Below are 16,888 nucleotides of genomic sequence, written 5' to 3' on the forward strand. Positions count from 1 at the left end.
ACTTCACCTTGTACAAATTGGTATTTCAAAAAACCATATTTAAATAATAAGAAGCTTGTATCTTACAGATGGGCTGTGGTCTAAAAACAACTCACGACCTGTTTCCCTTCAGTGGGATGTTGTAAAGTGGGGTGGTAGGTGGTCCACAGGCTATTGAAGCAACCCCACCCAGAGACTAATCGTAGTCATGTGACATGGGAAAGCATGCCATAGAGAAGAAAGAGAAGGTCAAATGTGGCCCCTTTCTCCTGTTTTCTCAGTGAAGTACTAGGTATAAGCAAACTTCCAGAAAAGTCTATATTTGCCTGTAGTGTCCCTCTAGGACCTTTCCAACCTCCTTTAGTGTCCTTCCAAGACATTTCTAACCTGCCCCAGAGACCCAAGGTCTCAACCCCCACAAGGAACCTAGTACCCACCCTATAAGCTACAGCAGCCCTCAACCAAACCATCTTTCAGAGGGAGAAAGAGTAACCATTCAAGTTCACGTTTAAATTTTTTTCAAGATAAGAGGGTTGAAGGAAAAACATACTCCATAATTATTCACCCATGAAAATTGTTACTACAACTAAGAAAATAGTTATTTCCTATAGTAAAGTATTATGGCAACATGAACCAAAACATTGATATTTAATTGCATTTTTTCCACAAACAGATTTATACTGATCCTTTACAGAGTCATTGTTATTTTATGCTAACCTCGAGTTACTACACTGAGAATAACTGCTTGGATTATGGAGACAGCTGGCCTGGACTGGAATTCAGACTTTGATACATACTGACCTTGTGACCTTGGGCAATCATCTTCACCTTTCTGGAACTCATCAGTAAAATGGGCACAAAAATAGAGAGTTACATGTGAGAGTTAAATAATGCTGGTGCATACCAAGTGCTCTTCAAATAAATGTTGTATTATTGTCATTTTTTTACACTATTATCATGGTAAATCATCCATCACTGATTTTTCATTGTCTCACGAGGCATTAAGATCTGACCATTTTACTTCAGTTTATTGCTCACCAATATTTTTAAAAAATAAAATAAAATAATTTTTAACCAAGAGAAAAGAGTAGAAAATATTAGTGTTTTCAGACAGAGAAATGTATCCAAATCTCAGAATTTTATTAATTACCTGTGTGTTCTTGGGCTGTTTACCTTGAACTGTATGAGCTCCAGTTTCCTCACAGATAAAATGAAGACAAAAATTCCAACTTTCAAGATTGTTGTGAGAATGAGAAATAGGAGTAAAATCCCCTAGGCACACAGTGAGCCCAACTGACATTCTAAAGCATTTGATGCAAAAAATAAAGAAAATAAGAGATTCACTGCCTCTTTCTTTATGCCAGTCATTAGCTAATGATCAGCTACTGTGAATGAAAAATGCCTAGTAAAGTCAATAAACTGTGAAGTGAAGCCGAATTCATTTTTACAATATGACCTACTTTCAGCTATTTTTGATTCACATCAGCAACCAAAGTTGGAAGGAGCTGATTCTGCAAAGACTGTGCATTAAAACTCTTTTCTTTCCTTTATGGCTTTCAAATTTAAGGGGTAAGGAAACAGATTTTCAGTTACAACCATCTTTTGAAAGACCCCTGGCCAGAAAGTAACAGTGAGACTTCAAAATCTATGCGAAGTCAAAGGTTGCTATAGATGGGGGGAGAGAAAAGGAAACCTGAATGCAAGAGGTTTTTTTAATTCCACTCAATTACGCAGCTTCCACTGGACAGCTCTGACTGCCCTAAATAGATGAGTAAGATGTTAGAATTTGAAGATTCACAAGAATGAAATTCCAAGTCATTTTCTCTCTGCCTTCCTAAAAGGCACAAGAAGTACAGAGATATATGCCCTGGGGAGAAGGCCTAGCTGTGCCTGTTTTACATTTTGCACACAAAAGTGCTTAGGTATACTAAGCTGACCCCAAATCAGTTTAGTGCCATGCAATTTTAGCAAAACTGCTGAAGGAAAAAATGTTTTCAGCTGCTTTGGAGTATCTCCGTAAAATGTTGTTGCCTTTTTTTTTTCATGGACTAAAGTATCCTGTAACCAATTTAATCTACCTGATAACAAGAATGGAAGAAGGAAGGCTTGTTTTCCCACAAGGCTAAACAAGGATTAATGATAGCCAAGCAAATTACCTCTTTGTTTTCTTTTTCTTTTCTCTCTCTGGCTGGTCTTCTAGAGATCAAGTGCATAAATGTTCCCTTTAGTTAAGAATGTTAACTCAGAAGGCTGCAACATACTAATAACAAAAGAGTAGAGCTTGTTTTGTTTTCTTTTCTTTTCTTTGACATTCCAGGAATTTTGCTTTATAAAAACTGGAGGCAGAGAATGGGGAAATTTTACAATTGTGTGACTCTTAACTAGGCAGGTGGAGAAAGAGAGGCAAACCTTCTTGTGAGACTCTGATATATAAACCTTATATTCCCACCATATTCCCCAAATCAAACCCAAATGAGAATACCCACCATCCAAATTATGACCTACCATCCATATTATGATTACAACAAACAAATCCATCATGACGTTCTACTCCTACCCTACAGAGTCCTGCATTAAAACCTTTAAGGGCTCTTCCCCAAGTGAGTAAATGTCAATGGAGTGGACAAAAGACATAGATGGTCCACCGACAAAATAACAGAAAAACACAAGTCATGGAGGTGCCAGTTTTGTCTCTATGACTAAATTCTTAAATTGTTCAATACAAGCTTTTGAAACTATGACATGAATAAAAAGCTTTTGTGTTCCTCTTAATCAACAGCACATGTTCTAATCCCTCATTGGGGAAAAAGCACTAGAGACAAGGTTCTTAACCAGGGGTCTGTGGGCTTGAACTGAAATGAAAACAAACATTCTTGTGGGAATGTGTTAGGGCAGGTGTGATATATTTCTTAAATAATACACAGTATAGTGTGAACTTAGTAAGGGGTCCATGGTTTTCACCTGATGGGCAAAGTGGTCCACAAAACAAAAAAGGTTAAGAATCCCTGCACTAGAGGTTGTTAACTAGGTCTCACTCTTGTGAAGCAGACCCTGCTCTTTCTGAGTAGAGTAAGGATCCAGGATGCCTTACTCCATAAATTCAGAAATGGGCACTCATCTGCCCCAGATCGAGAGCCACTTGCTGGCCCTTTATGAAGACTCTCGTTCAGGAACAAGATGGCAAAGAGAATTCCCTAAATACTAATTGCTGGTGTTTCTTAAAATTTTCTGTGATCGCTTGACTTGCTAAAATGACAGGGTTTATTATTTTTAGCTTCCAGTTTTAGTGAGTTGATCAGTCAAAACAAAGTATTAAAATAGCATCTACTTGGTAAATTCAATTTCAGATGACTGCATCTTAAGCTCATACCCATTATGGATTCATGTAATACTGACTTTTATATGGCTAAGGAAGTTTGATAAGGAATGATACATATTCTAGCTCCAAGAAGAAAAACTAATTTCTTTTGTCTTAAATACTTGCCTATTTGGAATCAAATTCAAAAGTAAGCCTATGATAAACAATAGATTTATTTAAATAATTTAGAAAACATAACAAAGTAAAACAGGGTTTCAGAATGTTCTAATGTTCCATCCATCCAGGATGTGTGAAATTGCTGGGGATGTCAGTTAAATGTAACATTACTAATAAATAAATAACTTGTCTTTTTGATAAAGAACATATTTTTCTTTCCCTCTGAAAGCCTCAATTAAAATAAACCTAATTACAAAAAGTTATCTTGCAATAATGTGCACCATGGAAACTAATTCTGAACCATTTTAAAAGTAAATTTTATTTTATTCAAATTTTAAACATTAATGTATGGGGAAAACAGGTGAGTTTTATGGGAACTGGCTGTACTACCCTTGCAACTTTAAATCTGAAACTATTCTAAAATCAAAAGTTTGTTTTTTGAGGAGTAGATATGGCTAAAGAAGTTGAGCACCTGCCTCCCACATGGGAGGCCCTGGGTTCAGTTTCCAGTGCCTCCTAAAGAAAACAAACCAACAATGAGCAAACAACAAGCAAAATCAACAAGCATAAAAACAACAAGCAGACAGACAAGAGAGCAAACTCGGGAGCCAATGTGGCTCAGTGGTTGAGTGCTGGCTTCCTGCATAAGGTCCCGGGTTCAATCCCTGATCCTGGTACCACAAAAAAAAAAAAGTTTATTTTTTTAAAAAGTAATGCATCTTTTTTACTATACAGTATTTGAAAAATACAGAAAAGAGAAAAAGACCTATGAAAAAAGACCTATGAAAATAGGTGATGTGTGTAACTATAACTCCATATATATATATAATTATGTATCCTGTTTTCTTTCAATAAGTAAGTCCCATGTCATTAAAAATTCTTCATAAACACTGTTTTAAAGGACCATGGATAATTATATCATATGGCTATCCCATAATTTGTTTAATCATTTCCCTACTATAAAACATGTTTTCTATTTTTTACTATTGGAATCAGCTTTACAAAGAATATAATTGTGCACTAATCTTTTCCACATTTTTTATAACATCCACAGAAATGGATGAACATTTTTAGATATGGCCAAACAGATTTCCAGAAAATTAACCTTATCTTAAAGAGCGTGGATTACCCAACCTCAGCTCCAGGCAATGCTGCCAAACAACCTCCCAAATGACCACAAGACTGCCAGTTTAGGGCACTGTTGATCTTCCTGGGCAAAGCCTCAGGACAGAATTATCTTCTGTGAATCAAATTTGCTAGAGCCAAAGAAAGGTGTGAGATGCACAAACAGGTCCAGGTAAACCACTGCCAGCCAACCACCTCCTGAATTCAGTTATAACCCAAGGCCAGTTACATTTACCAAAACAAAACCCACTGAAATCAGAGTAGAGTGAGAGATGGCTGTGGAAGGTTTATCATGAGTTTGAAGTGTCATATTTGGCCCAATTTTATTACCAGCAAAAGAAGTTCCAGCAGAGAAACTTGGATTTTATCCATATTGATACTGGAAAAATCTTTAGCTAAGGATAAAATATTGGTTTCCTGGGGGTTATCTCAAAATGTAGAGTGTTTTGTTTGACAGAATAATAGCAAAGCAATATTGAATTGGGTTGGGATCCTGAGACACTTGACATCTGCGATGTGTAGGTGAGTACCATAGAAAAAGAACTGTTCTGACCAAACGCTGATAGCCTGGGGCATTCTTGGACACTGCAGTTACTGCTCCTAAGACAGAGGTGCTCAGCTGGTAACATCTGGGCTATATTGCTTTGTAGTAGTTTGACAGGAAAGTGGGGGAGGCAGGATCTCTCTCTCTCTTTAAATTTTAAATTCAAATTTAATACTTTGGAAATTTTACTCATATCTGGCTTCTTCAAAACCCTTAGAGGCCTGGAGACACTGGGCCCAATTCCCATGGTGACAACTGGTGAGAGATGAGTAGTGGCTGCCCCGCTTAGGCCTGTTTTACTTATTAGAACAGGGGTTCTTACTGAGGGGCCCTTGGGGGTCTGTGGAAAGATTTCAGGAGGCCTGTGAGCTTGAACTGAAAATTCAAAAAAACTTTATTCTTGTGGGGACGTGTTAGTGTGGGTGTGATATATATATTCCGTAATACGCAGTATACTGTAAACTTAGTATGATTTTCATTTTGATGTAGCAAGTTCTGAGTGCAGTGGATAACTGCCAGCAAAATGCTGGTAAGGATAGTGGAGATGGTTTTATGACGTGGTGGGAAAACTCGAATTTCTCAAAGGTTTGTTGAAAATGACCATTTGAACAGATGTTGAATGGTGTTAGGTTATCAGGTATTGAAATTATGGGAAAGTGGTAAAACGTAATTTTGAATAATGCTAAAATTCAATTTAAAGTTATGTTGATGTTGAGTGTCATAAAACTATCTGCTGCGACATTCTGAGAAGGAGCCTGTTGTTTTCCCCTGACTGGCAAAGGGGTCTGTGGAGCAAAAAAAGGTTAAGAACCCCTGCACTAGAATTACCTGCCTGGGCCCGAAGGCATCCAGCAAACCCCATCTTAGAGCTAGGTCATTCAAACATTTCCCCAAGACACGTGCTTCCCTCTTCCCCACCATGCTTAGTTACTAGAGAGAGAAGGACAGTGAGATCCTCCTGCCAAAGGCAGTTTTTGCTCTGGAGCAGTACTTTTGTCATGTCTTCGCTGTCTCCTTTCCTATTCTGCACAATGCACAAGTCGTCTTCCTGGAACCTAAGCACAAGGTCTCAAGTGCCAGTTACTTGTTTTTTCCCACAGCACCTTCACCACCACTATTACCATCACCACTGCCCAGACCCCTCCAAGAATATCAATGCCTCACCTACGAGTTCATCATAACTCTGAAACCAAAAGCCTTAGCAGTACATGGGGCCAAGGAAAAGGAAAATACAGCATTAAGAAACCTTCCGAGGAGCCATATCCTGCCAGGCACCTGACTGAAAGGGCAGTGGGCTCTGCCAAAAAACACAAGCGCTGGTCCTGACTCGGCATTTACCTGTCATGTGGTTTTGGCCTTGTCACTTAGTACTTCTGAGGCCCAGTTTCATCATCTGTCTAAAGAGGACAATAAGACATCCTTCAGAAGATTGCCGTGAGGAATCACTGAGGTCATGAATGGGCAAATGTCCTTCAAGGAGCCAGGCACGCAGGACAGACATGGTAAATGTTAGCTGAGTGTGAAGCTAGTCAATATTAATGCTTTTACTTCCTCTAAACTCTCTGGATAACATCTCCCTGTCTGGGAAATAAAATACCAATTGCTTTATCTGCCCTGGGTAGCACCTCCTTGTAATTTCTAGACTCAAATGGATTTACTTATTTTTATCAGTGTTTATCACTCATGTACTGAACGAGCATACACTGAGAACCTACAATGGACTAGAAACAGGGATATAAAGAGAAAAAGACTGAGTTCAAGAAAATCAGGGTCCAGTGACAGATGAACGTATAAACACAATTAGTGCTTAGTCTAATAATCCTCTAGCAGAGACATGCAATGGAGCTCAGTGGAGGGAGGGTGACTGACCACCTCCACGTGAAAGAGGGTGGAGAGGTCAGGCAAGAGAAGGAAAAGTGTCCGTTCAACCAAAAATCCAACAAGAAATTCACTCAAAAGACAAAAGGAAGACAGGCATTTCAGACAGGCACCCAAACAACAAAGACATGGAAAAAGTATCCTTGTGCTTTTGAGGAAATACAAGGAGTCTGGCATGACTAATGCACCAGGTGCCTGTGAGTGTGAGCAGGGAAGGGAGGGTCAAGGGATATACTGAAAAAAGGGCAGGGCTGATCAGAAAGGACTGGGCTACCCACATTTTCTCCACGGGCAATTTAAAATGAACAGCCAGTGAAGGGTTTTAAGAGCTGGAAGACAGTGTCAGATTTAGTTTTTGAAAAGATTGTCCAAGCTGTCTGTTTGCTGTTTCTTCTTTTTTTTTTTTTTAATTCAGTATCATTTTATTGTTTTTGCTATAGCAGTTGAACCATATACCAGTTTTACAAATGATAAATTTGAGCCATAGAAAAGACAAAGTAACTTGCCCAAAGCCATCCAGCAGGTAAGTAGCACTGGCTCCATTTGAACCCAGGACCTAGCTGATTCCAGAGCCCATGTGCTTAGCACTGTACTGCATTTGTATATTTGTTTGCTGTTTCAATGCACTAGGTTTCTCCTGCTCTCTCTCGCTCTCTCCATCTCCCCCACCCTACCCCCAACATAGCCCCAAGGATCCACTGTGACCATATGAACTGAGAGTTCCCTCCCTGAGGAGATGGGGTGATGGAGTGGGGGGTGCAAAAGGAGAAAGGGAAGATGATGGAGGAGAGTGATCGAGAAGAGAGGGTAGACAGAAAGCAGTTCGTTTCTCGTACAACCTGTGAACTCCAGAGATATATTAGGCCATAAAGCTGATTCATGGCCATACTAGGTGTGGTGTCTGGAGTTGTACGTACCTCGGAAAAACATGTTCTTAAATGTAATCCATCCCTGGGGGTGTGAGCCCACTGTAAATAGGACCGTCTGATGAAGTTACTAAGGTGTGGCCCAATTCAGTCAGTATGGGTCTTAAGCCTGTTACTGGAGTCCTTACAAGGGAATAAAATTCAGAGAGAGAAAGCCACAGAAAGCAGGAAGCTGAAGGTCAGTGGAACCCAGAGGAGAAGGGAGAGGCCAGGGGAGACCACCAGGAGCAATGCCATGTGACAGAGGAGCCCGGGACCGAGGATGACAGGCGCCAGACCCAGAACGCCAGTTTCTGGGAAGAAAGCTTCCCTTCAATGACGCCTCGATGAGACTTTTTTCTAGCCTTAAAACTGTGAGCTAATAAAACTCCCATTGTTCAAGCCAACCCACTGCATGATATTTTATTGCGCAGCCAAGGAACCTAAAACACTAGGGCAGCCAGAAGCAGCCATGCCCTGCAAGCATGTCAAAAATATGACAATCAGGAGCTTCCTGGAAGAGCCATCTAAAAACAGTCTAGAATCAGGCTATATCTAGAATCAGGCTACCTTCAGGCCCATGCCTTCTTTCTTTTAAAGATTAACTACCCTAAGGCTGTGCCAAAAAAAAAAAAAACCTATTGGGGAAAGAAGCAGACCCATTAAGTCTTGAACAGGTGTTACTGTTTACTCACCCAAGTCTGACATCACCATATTGTTTCCGTGTCTCAAACACTCCAGTAATTTCCTTAGGGAGAAGCAAAGTATGAAAGGAGGATAACTTGCAAAATAAATTTAAAAACCTGAATGCTGAATAGTTGATCTTTACAAGCTATTCTATACCATAAACTGTCACAGCCCCTTTGATAACAAAACCTATTATTCTGATGTTCATGAAAGAGTACTATCAAACATGACTTTCCGGTCTTTTTAGAGAAACAGATCATCAACAGTATGTCCCCCAAAAAAGTGTTCTCCTCCTAAAAGTCAGACATTAGCAACCTTCTGTTACCTTGGTTAACACTGGAGAATTTCTCTAATGTAAAAGGGACTGAAATTAAAAGTGACCAGGACAGGGGTCACATTTTATTCATAACTGTAGCTCCAGAGATAAGCACCATGCTTAACACACAGGTAGCTTACAATAAGGTTCTGTTGAAATGCTAAATAGATTTTTAAAAATGTGTATAAAGTTTATTAATTGAGTAAGGGAATTTCCAAAAAAAAAAATTTTAGTGTTTTAAAATAACATTTATTTGTAATAAAATTCTGCCTTTTTAGGTAAATGGTTTGATGAATTTTGACAGATATACAGTTATTTAACCACCACCACAATAAAAATATAGAGCAATTCCTTCACCTCCCAAAACCTCAATGGTTAAAGAAAGCAGAAGGGTCTTTCTTACTATGACCTAAAACTTCATTGAAGACATAATGAAAAAAAAGTAAGACACTGAGGAAGAAATGGAAGAAATTGCCACTGTACATACAGGACAAGTTATTACAACAATGAAAGGCAAAATGTCAAAAAAAATTTTTTTAACATTTTTCATTTTTTTAATACCCCAATTTTTTTACTTTATTCTAGTTTTAGCTTTTCTAAATTATTATGTATTTTATTTCTTACGTTTAAACCTAACATTACTACCTCATTTTTCTATTAATTGAATTTGCCAATATACGTCTTCATTTTTGAACAAGTATTGGATCACAGAAGGGCTCAACTATGGCAAGGGAGGAGCACTGGTTTGGGGTATGAGTGATGGGAGATACATGAGAGGAAGTTGAGCTGGGCATATATAAAGTAGATAAATATGTTCAGATGTTCATGGGGCATTACCACAGTGGGTAGAGATTCACACAAGAACTGAAAAAATACTGAATTCCCATCCTGGGGAGCTCTTCCACATCCTCTAATGGAACAGCAACAATCCCCCAAATACTGGGGAAATGACCAGTGAAGAAGGATGGTTCATTGATGGGCCCTTGAAGCTGACAACTATGCTTATGAGCCTTTTGCTCTTGAAATTTCAACTTAGCCTAATGTATGCTGCCTAAGAGTTACCTCCTGAGAGCCTCCATGTTGCTCAAATGTGACTATTCTCTAAGCCAAGCTCAGCATATAAATGCATTACCCTTCCCACAGCATGGGACATGATTCCTGGGGATAAGCCTCCCTGGCAATGAGGGATTACTACCAAGCACTGGCTGGAGATGCAACTGGAAAAAGACCTTGTATAAAAGGGGGAAATGGTAAAGACAAATGAGTTTAATGGCTAAGAGACTTCAAAATGAGCCAGGAGGTCATCAGAGAGGTAACACTTATGCATGTCTCATCAGGATCTCATAGATAGCCAAAGCAGTTACTATACCAAACTGCGGTCACTCCTCGGGCTGAAGTGTGGTTTGCTGGCCTGGCCGGGGAGCGGTCGCGGTAGGCCTAATTCTGCTGCCCCCATAATAGGGTGGTTGGTCGGGCCCACCGCCACCCCTGAAGGAAGCTCCGCATGGGCGCAGAGTGCCCTCGGGTCTCCCCTTCTCGGCAGCCATGCTTCCGCGGCCGCCCCTCCTCCCAGATGGCGCCACCCGATGCCTTGTGGGGCGGCACCCTTCTTCTTCCTTCTCCCTGCGCAGGCGCAGGGCAGAAAATTCCAGTCTGCCCTTTTCCCCTCCCCCGATAGCAGCAACAGCCAGGCGTGGGCGGAGAAATCCAGTCTGCCCTTTTCCCCTCCCCCGACAGCAGCAACAGCCAGGCGTGAGCGGAAAAATCCACTCTGCCCTTTTCCCTTCCCCTGACAGCAGCAACAGCCAGGCGTGGGCGGGAAACTCAAGTCTGCCCTCCACCCCAGCAACAGCAGCCACCAATCCCTAAACCCTGCCCCTTCCCCCAGCAACAGCGACAGCCAATCCCTAACCACCACCCCTCCCCCGTCCAGTACCGCCCACTGACCTTTTGCCGGCAACCAATCAGAACAGGGTGTGGCTTCGACCAATCAGCCTTCCCCAGCCCCTATAAAACTGTTGCCTCTCCCTCGATAAAGTGGACTTGCAAGTTTACCTTGTCTCCGCGGTAGTTCTTCTGCCGTGCGCCCTCCGGTCCTGAGAGCCCCCGACAAGGGCCTGGCCTCCCTTGTCCCCAGTTCGTCGCCTGCTTCTCCGGGCGACCCCTTCGTCGCCGGCTTCGCCAGGCGACCCCGTCAGCCGAACCGTGCAACCCCTTGTGAGACTGATCCCTCGTCTGCTGCCGGACCCCTCATCCCAAGTGGGACCGACCCCTCGTCCAGAGCTGGACCGACCCCTCGTCCGCAGCCAGACCCCACCTCTACCGACTGAGCAAACCGTCGCAGCTGGCGCCCAACGTGGGGCAAGGCAACTCCACCACAGCCTCACTCCATAACCTGGCAGCCCCCCCCCTCCTCTCTTCTCACCTTGGGACTTCTCTCGTGCAGCATTGCTGCTACCTGAGCCTTGGCTACCTCATATGATCCACGGCGGTCTGGGAGAATCGCTGGATGGCTTTCTCCTTCCATGTCGGGGGCTTATACCGACCCGCTATGATTAAGAGGAGCCTTGGATTTCTCGGGAGCACGCGCTTGCACGTCTGAAGTAACCCTACCATAGCCCTACGCTCTCCTCTCTTCTCACCCCTATCTTTTCGCTCTGCATTGCTGCTTCTGAACCTTGGTGACCTCATATGATCCACGGCGGTCTGGGAGAATCGCTGGATGGCTTTCTCCTTCCATGTCGGGGGCTTATACCGACCCGCTATGATTAAGAGGCGCCAATAAAACTCTCAGGAGCGCGTGCCTGAGCACCTCCACCCCTGCCTTCACCTCTGCCTCCTCCCCTCCGCGCTTGCTCCCCTTTGCCTTGCTCCACTGCTCGTCGTTCCGCCCTCCCCTCGTCGGGGCCTTCTCTTGGCCCGCGACCACCGTCGGAGCCCCATCGGCTCTGACCCCTCGTCTCACCGCGCACCTCGGCTCCCATCACCGCGCTCTCAAGGTAAGGGCCCCTTTTCTTATCGGCTCCAAAAGGCCATTAGCAATGGGTAACATCCTATCTGCTAAGCAAGCCCCACAAGTTCGGGCCCTCGCCGGTCTCCTAGACACTCACCGGTGTAAGATGTCTTTTAAACAGCTTCAAGTATATTGGGACCTTCTTCTCCCCTTTAATCCGTGGCTTACCACGTGTCAGCTTTGGGACCCGGACACCTATACTCGCCTTATAGATAGGGTCACTTTTGCTGTGGAGCAGGAAGGTAAAAGATTCCCTCCTGGCTTATTACAGGCAACATGAAGTCCAGAAGAAATCTTGAAGGGTATAATCTATGATATGCTATATAAAAAAAGGATTTAAAAGCAGCTATACCAGAAAGTAAGAATTATGAGTCAACTGTAAATAAATTATATATTTCTGTTAATGTGTTGTAATTGTTCTGTGTTTGTCTGTCTGTTCGTTCAATGTCAACATATATTGTGATACCTCCGGATGGTAAATATAAATTACTAGAAATCTTTAAAAGAGCTCTATTCAAATGGCCAAAAATTAAATAAGCATTTATATTAATACTTAAGATTATTATATTAATACATAAGTTTAAATGTTAATAAGATATCTACAATTTAAAAAAATTGTAAGTCTTAATTAACAAAATTAACTGTACGTCTTCATAAAAAGTTGTTCTTGCCTAGATTAAAATGAATAACTTATTTTTCTTCACAGGATAATATAAAGAATGTAAAACTTATATGAATATTAAAAAGGTTAAAAGTTTGTAAAAATGCTAACGGAAATGTAATAAGTTTTGCAAAAAGACGTATTTTGTCCTAAAGTAGGATGGCTAATTTTTCGTAAACTCTTGAAACTTAATTTGCATGCGGCAAGTGTAAAAGGTATTGTGATAACTTTACGTAAGGGAATGTGTTCTGTAAAGATAAAATTTATCTTCAATAGTTTACATTAAGGTATTAAATGGCTAATTCCAAAAGGTCATTCTTAAATATATATATATAAAACTGAATTGATGATAATAATAATAAAAGGTAATTTTATAACAGGAAAGATTAACAGCAACCAAGCTCCCCTGCCAACTTGCTTTTAGGAAACGGTTTCTAATATTGCATGCTACTAAGTATTTAAAGAAAAGTTATTCTTAAGGAAACAGAAGATGATTTTGTCTTTGCAGCCATTGTCTATTTAGCAACACCCCTCGCTATCGGCCTAGCCACTGTTGCGCCGGACGATTGGAACCTTAAACAAAGACTCCTCCTCACTGTCATCTTCCTATCTATCGTTACTATATTTACTGCCCTCATTCTCCTTCGTTGATAAAGCAGTCTCCTACAAACCACAAAGCTTCTGTCTTAAACATACCATTCTCAACCCTATCCTCTAAATGATCTTCTCACTTCCCCCACAGCCTTTAATACTTTATTTCTTCCTCATAACCTTTGCTTTCTTGATAATATTTTCTGCCATCTGTCTAGCCGCTACCGCCCCAGAAGATTGGAACCTCGGCCAACGAATTCTACTCTCCATTGCCTTTCTGTTTATTATCCTCTTTTATGCTTTACTCCTTATCTTCCTCCCATAATGACTTCACCAAGGCTCCTCTTATCCAAAACCGTCACCCTTCTTTTCCTCACACTCCCCATTGCACTCACCAACCCCAGCCATCAGCCTTTTAATTGGACAGTAAGCCTCTGACAGGAAAATGTAATCCTCTCCTACAATGTCTTCACTGCCAAGGAGAGATCAACTACCTGCAACGCGCTGTCATCCTGGACTTGTAACAGCAGATGGACCTTATAGCCACCGAGATTAACGAGAATTGGACATTGGCCACCTTTGCTTGCAACGGCAAGATACCGCCCCCCAAATTGTACATTTATATCCCCGTCATACTCACCTCCCTCTTCAGCCCCGCTTCCCTCATTGCTTACTGCCTCTTGGGCCTCGGCTACTTGTTGCTGCTGCCATCCTGGCCCTTATTTGAAAAGAAACTATACCAAACAGTGGGGTTCCTGAGGGTTACTGAAACACCCAGGTCCTACGGTCATGGCACATACCTCCAGAGTTTGGTGCCTTACCAGAGGGACCTATTTGGAAGTTTGTGCTCCCTAGTGTGACAGAGTTGGACTCAGATGTGATTTCTCTACACATGCCTATTCTGTCCCTTTTACTGAACCTATATTTGGTGCTGGAATTGGTAGTGTATGTCTAAGACACGTCAATCTCTGGGCTGTCCATGTGCCAGCTGGGCCCTGAGACTCAGCAGAGTTGCAACATCTACTCTCCAGTTCACTGGATTCACCCAGGACAGGTAATAAGGAGGTGAGGATGGACAACCACCACACCAAGGAACCAAAAGTCTACAACCACAAGCAAGAGAGTCCAATCCAAAGCCCCCTCTCAATTAGAGGTGGAAAGGGCATCACCATCCCAGAATCCTCAGGATTAGGAAATAAAATATGGACTAGAGTAAATTTACTGTTATTCTACTATGGACTTATTGTGATTCTAACCATTGGAAGAAATTATAATATTGATGTGGCAAAAGTAGTGACCATAGTTGCTGAAGGCAGGGAGAAGGAAAAAGAGGTATAATATGGGGGCATTTTTAGGACTTGGAATTGTCCTGAATGACATTGCAAAGACAGATACAGAACATTATATATCCTGCCATAACCTACAGAATGAAGTGGGAGAAAGTATAAACCACAATGTAAACTATAATCCATGCTGTGTGGCAATGCTCCAAAATGTGTTCATCAACTGCAATGCATGTACCACACTAATGAAAGAAGTTGTTAATGTGGGAAAAGTGGGAGGGGTGGAGAGTGAGGCATATGGGAATCCCCCATATTTTTTAATGAAACATTTTATATAATCTACGTATATTATAAAAATAAATAAAAATATTTTTTAAAAATATAAATAAATTAAAAATAAATAAAAAGATTCTCTCTTAAAGGGAAGTGCCTTGTTACTTAATTCAATTCTAGAAATATTTTCTTAAGATCTACTGTGCAAGGAAGGAAAGATTCCCAGACTTTCACTGGAGTGAGAATTTCAAAATATTCTAGGGATAAACGTTATCTCAATAAGTGGAATAAGCTGAAGCCAAAACAAATTAGAGAATTGATAGTGGAGCCTAACTCTGAGTCTTTTTCTCTCATATATGGACAGAAGGGATAGAAGCTGTTCCCACAAAGAGAGAAGGATAAATCCATTTAACAACTTAATCAGCCCCTTCAGCCATGTACCTCTGATTTTCTAATTTTAGCAAATTCTCCACATGCATCAATTTTTCATTAATTATCATTATAATACAGATTGAAAGAAGATACTACTCATCATGTGGCTCTCTCTTCCAAATCTTTTATTTTCAAACAACAAATAAAAAACTTCTTGGATAATATTATATGGCTAATCCTTCTACTACGCCATGAGGTAGAGAAGCCCTCATTTCAGTACAAATAGTAGGTGATGTGTGTGAAGGAATGTGTAACAATTCCACTCTAGTTGATCTTTTCAATGAGAATAATTACTTTTCTCAATTTTCTAAGGTCATGGTATTGATTTTTTAGAAAAGAAAGTTGGGCCTCACCACAGAATGTATAATATGTTAATAATAGCCCCATTCCTTAAAAAAGTATTATTGTGGAATTTATTAACTAAAATGTATTGGATGTTTACGTGTGCCAGGAAATGGCCCGGGTGTTTTAGAAGAATTGCCTCACATCCTAAGGTGTGGTAGGTACTATTCTTAACCCCATTTACAGCTGAGGAAACTGAGGCTTATAGTTATTAAGTAATTTGTCCATAGTCACAAAAACAAAGAATGGAAGAACCAAGATCTGAAACTAGGGCTGTCTGACTCAGAGTCTAAGTTTACAATAATAATTCCTATCTATTAGTCTTATTTTCTCTGTCCTACTCCCCCTTAATGCTCACCTTTCTTTTCTCCTGAACTTAGCTTTCATTCAACAAATCTGTGTTAAGAACCTACTATGATGCATGCTAGCCGTGAAGCTTGATGCTATAACACATTCCTGAATACTCCATTTCTGTCACTGGCACTAAGTTACCTTCCATCTCCCACAACAAGATAGGAGCACTGGGCGCCCAAATGTAGACTAAGGCAGGTCCTTGTTTGTTGGGACCAACCTGACCTTGGACCAGAAAGGTGTACAGAAGGTCTCTACTCTATGATTGACTGATAAGTGGTCCCTGTCATGAGTTTGGCTCTGACTTTGAGCCCATTCTGAGAGCCAGCTCTGTTCCTGAGATCCTGCTAACACCTTAGAGAAACTAGCTCTGATCACTGGCCGCCTTGTCCTCTGTCCTATATGTGAGTTTGTCCTGGTACTCTTCAATACCCCAGTTCCTTCAGAACCAGAGCTCCACCTTGCTATTGTCAGTCCCATCCAAGGGAGATTTTCCTCATTAGAATATAAATTCCTGAGGGCAAAACTTCTTTTCTGTTTGCTTTGCTGAGGGATCCCAAGCTCCAAGCCTGGTACACAGCAGGCCCTCATAATGTTTGTTGGTTAAAGAAACAGAATTCCTTCAGCTGAATCCCAGGCTTTATGGCCACACTACCCTCCATCAGATTTACTGATACTTACTTCCTCTTTGCCCAGTTTCAAGGCCATCTAAACCCAATTTTTGGGATACTCCTCAAGCTCCAAGGATCCCCTGACGTCAAATGGCTACTGAACCTGTTCTGAAGCTGTAACTTTAAGATCTTGTGCCTTGACCCTAAACTAAGCTTTCTAGCAGCACTTGCTAGAAAAAGGTTGTTTGTTAGACACTCCAACTCATGGGCTGACTTTCAGCCCCTCCCAGGCTGCCTCATTCAGCCACATTAATTGGTCTTTGCCTAATTATACACAGAAATATTTTATATACATTCATATACAAAATTATGTAAAATTCATAGGGATTTATCTTCAAAGATTTAACAGCAAAAAATCTGCA

General features: G+C 41.2%; 1 protein-coding gene across 11 annotated transcripts in view; it reads right to left on the bottom strand.

Annotated features, from left to right (window-relative positions):
* Positions 1-16,888, bottom strand: part of TNIK (TRAF2 and NCK interacting kinase) — a 435,835-nt gene that overhangs the window by 279,297 nt on the left and 139,650 nt on the right. The gene's annotated exons all lie outside the window — the stretch shown is intronic.

The sequence above is a fragment of the Dasypus novemcinctus genome, chromosome 4 (genome assembly GCF_030445035.2).
Source record: "Dasypus novemcinctus isolate mDasNov1 chromosome 4, mDasNov1.1.hap2, whole genome shotgun sequence".
NCBI lineage: Eukaryota > Metazoa > Chordata > Mammalia > Cingulata > Dasypodidae > Dasypus > Dasypus novemcinctus.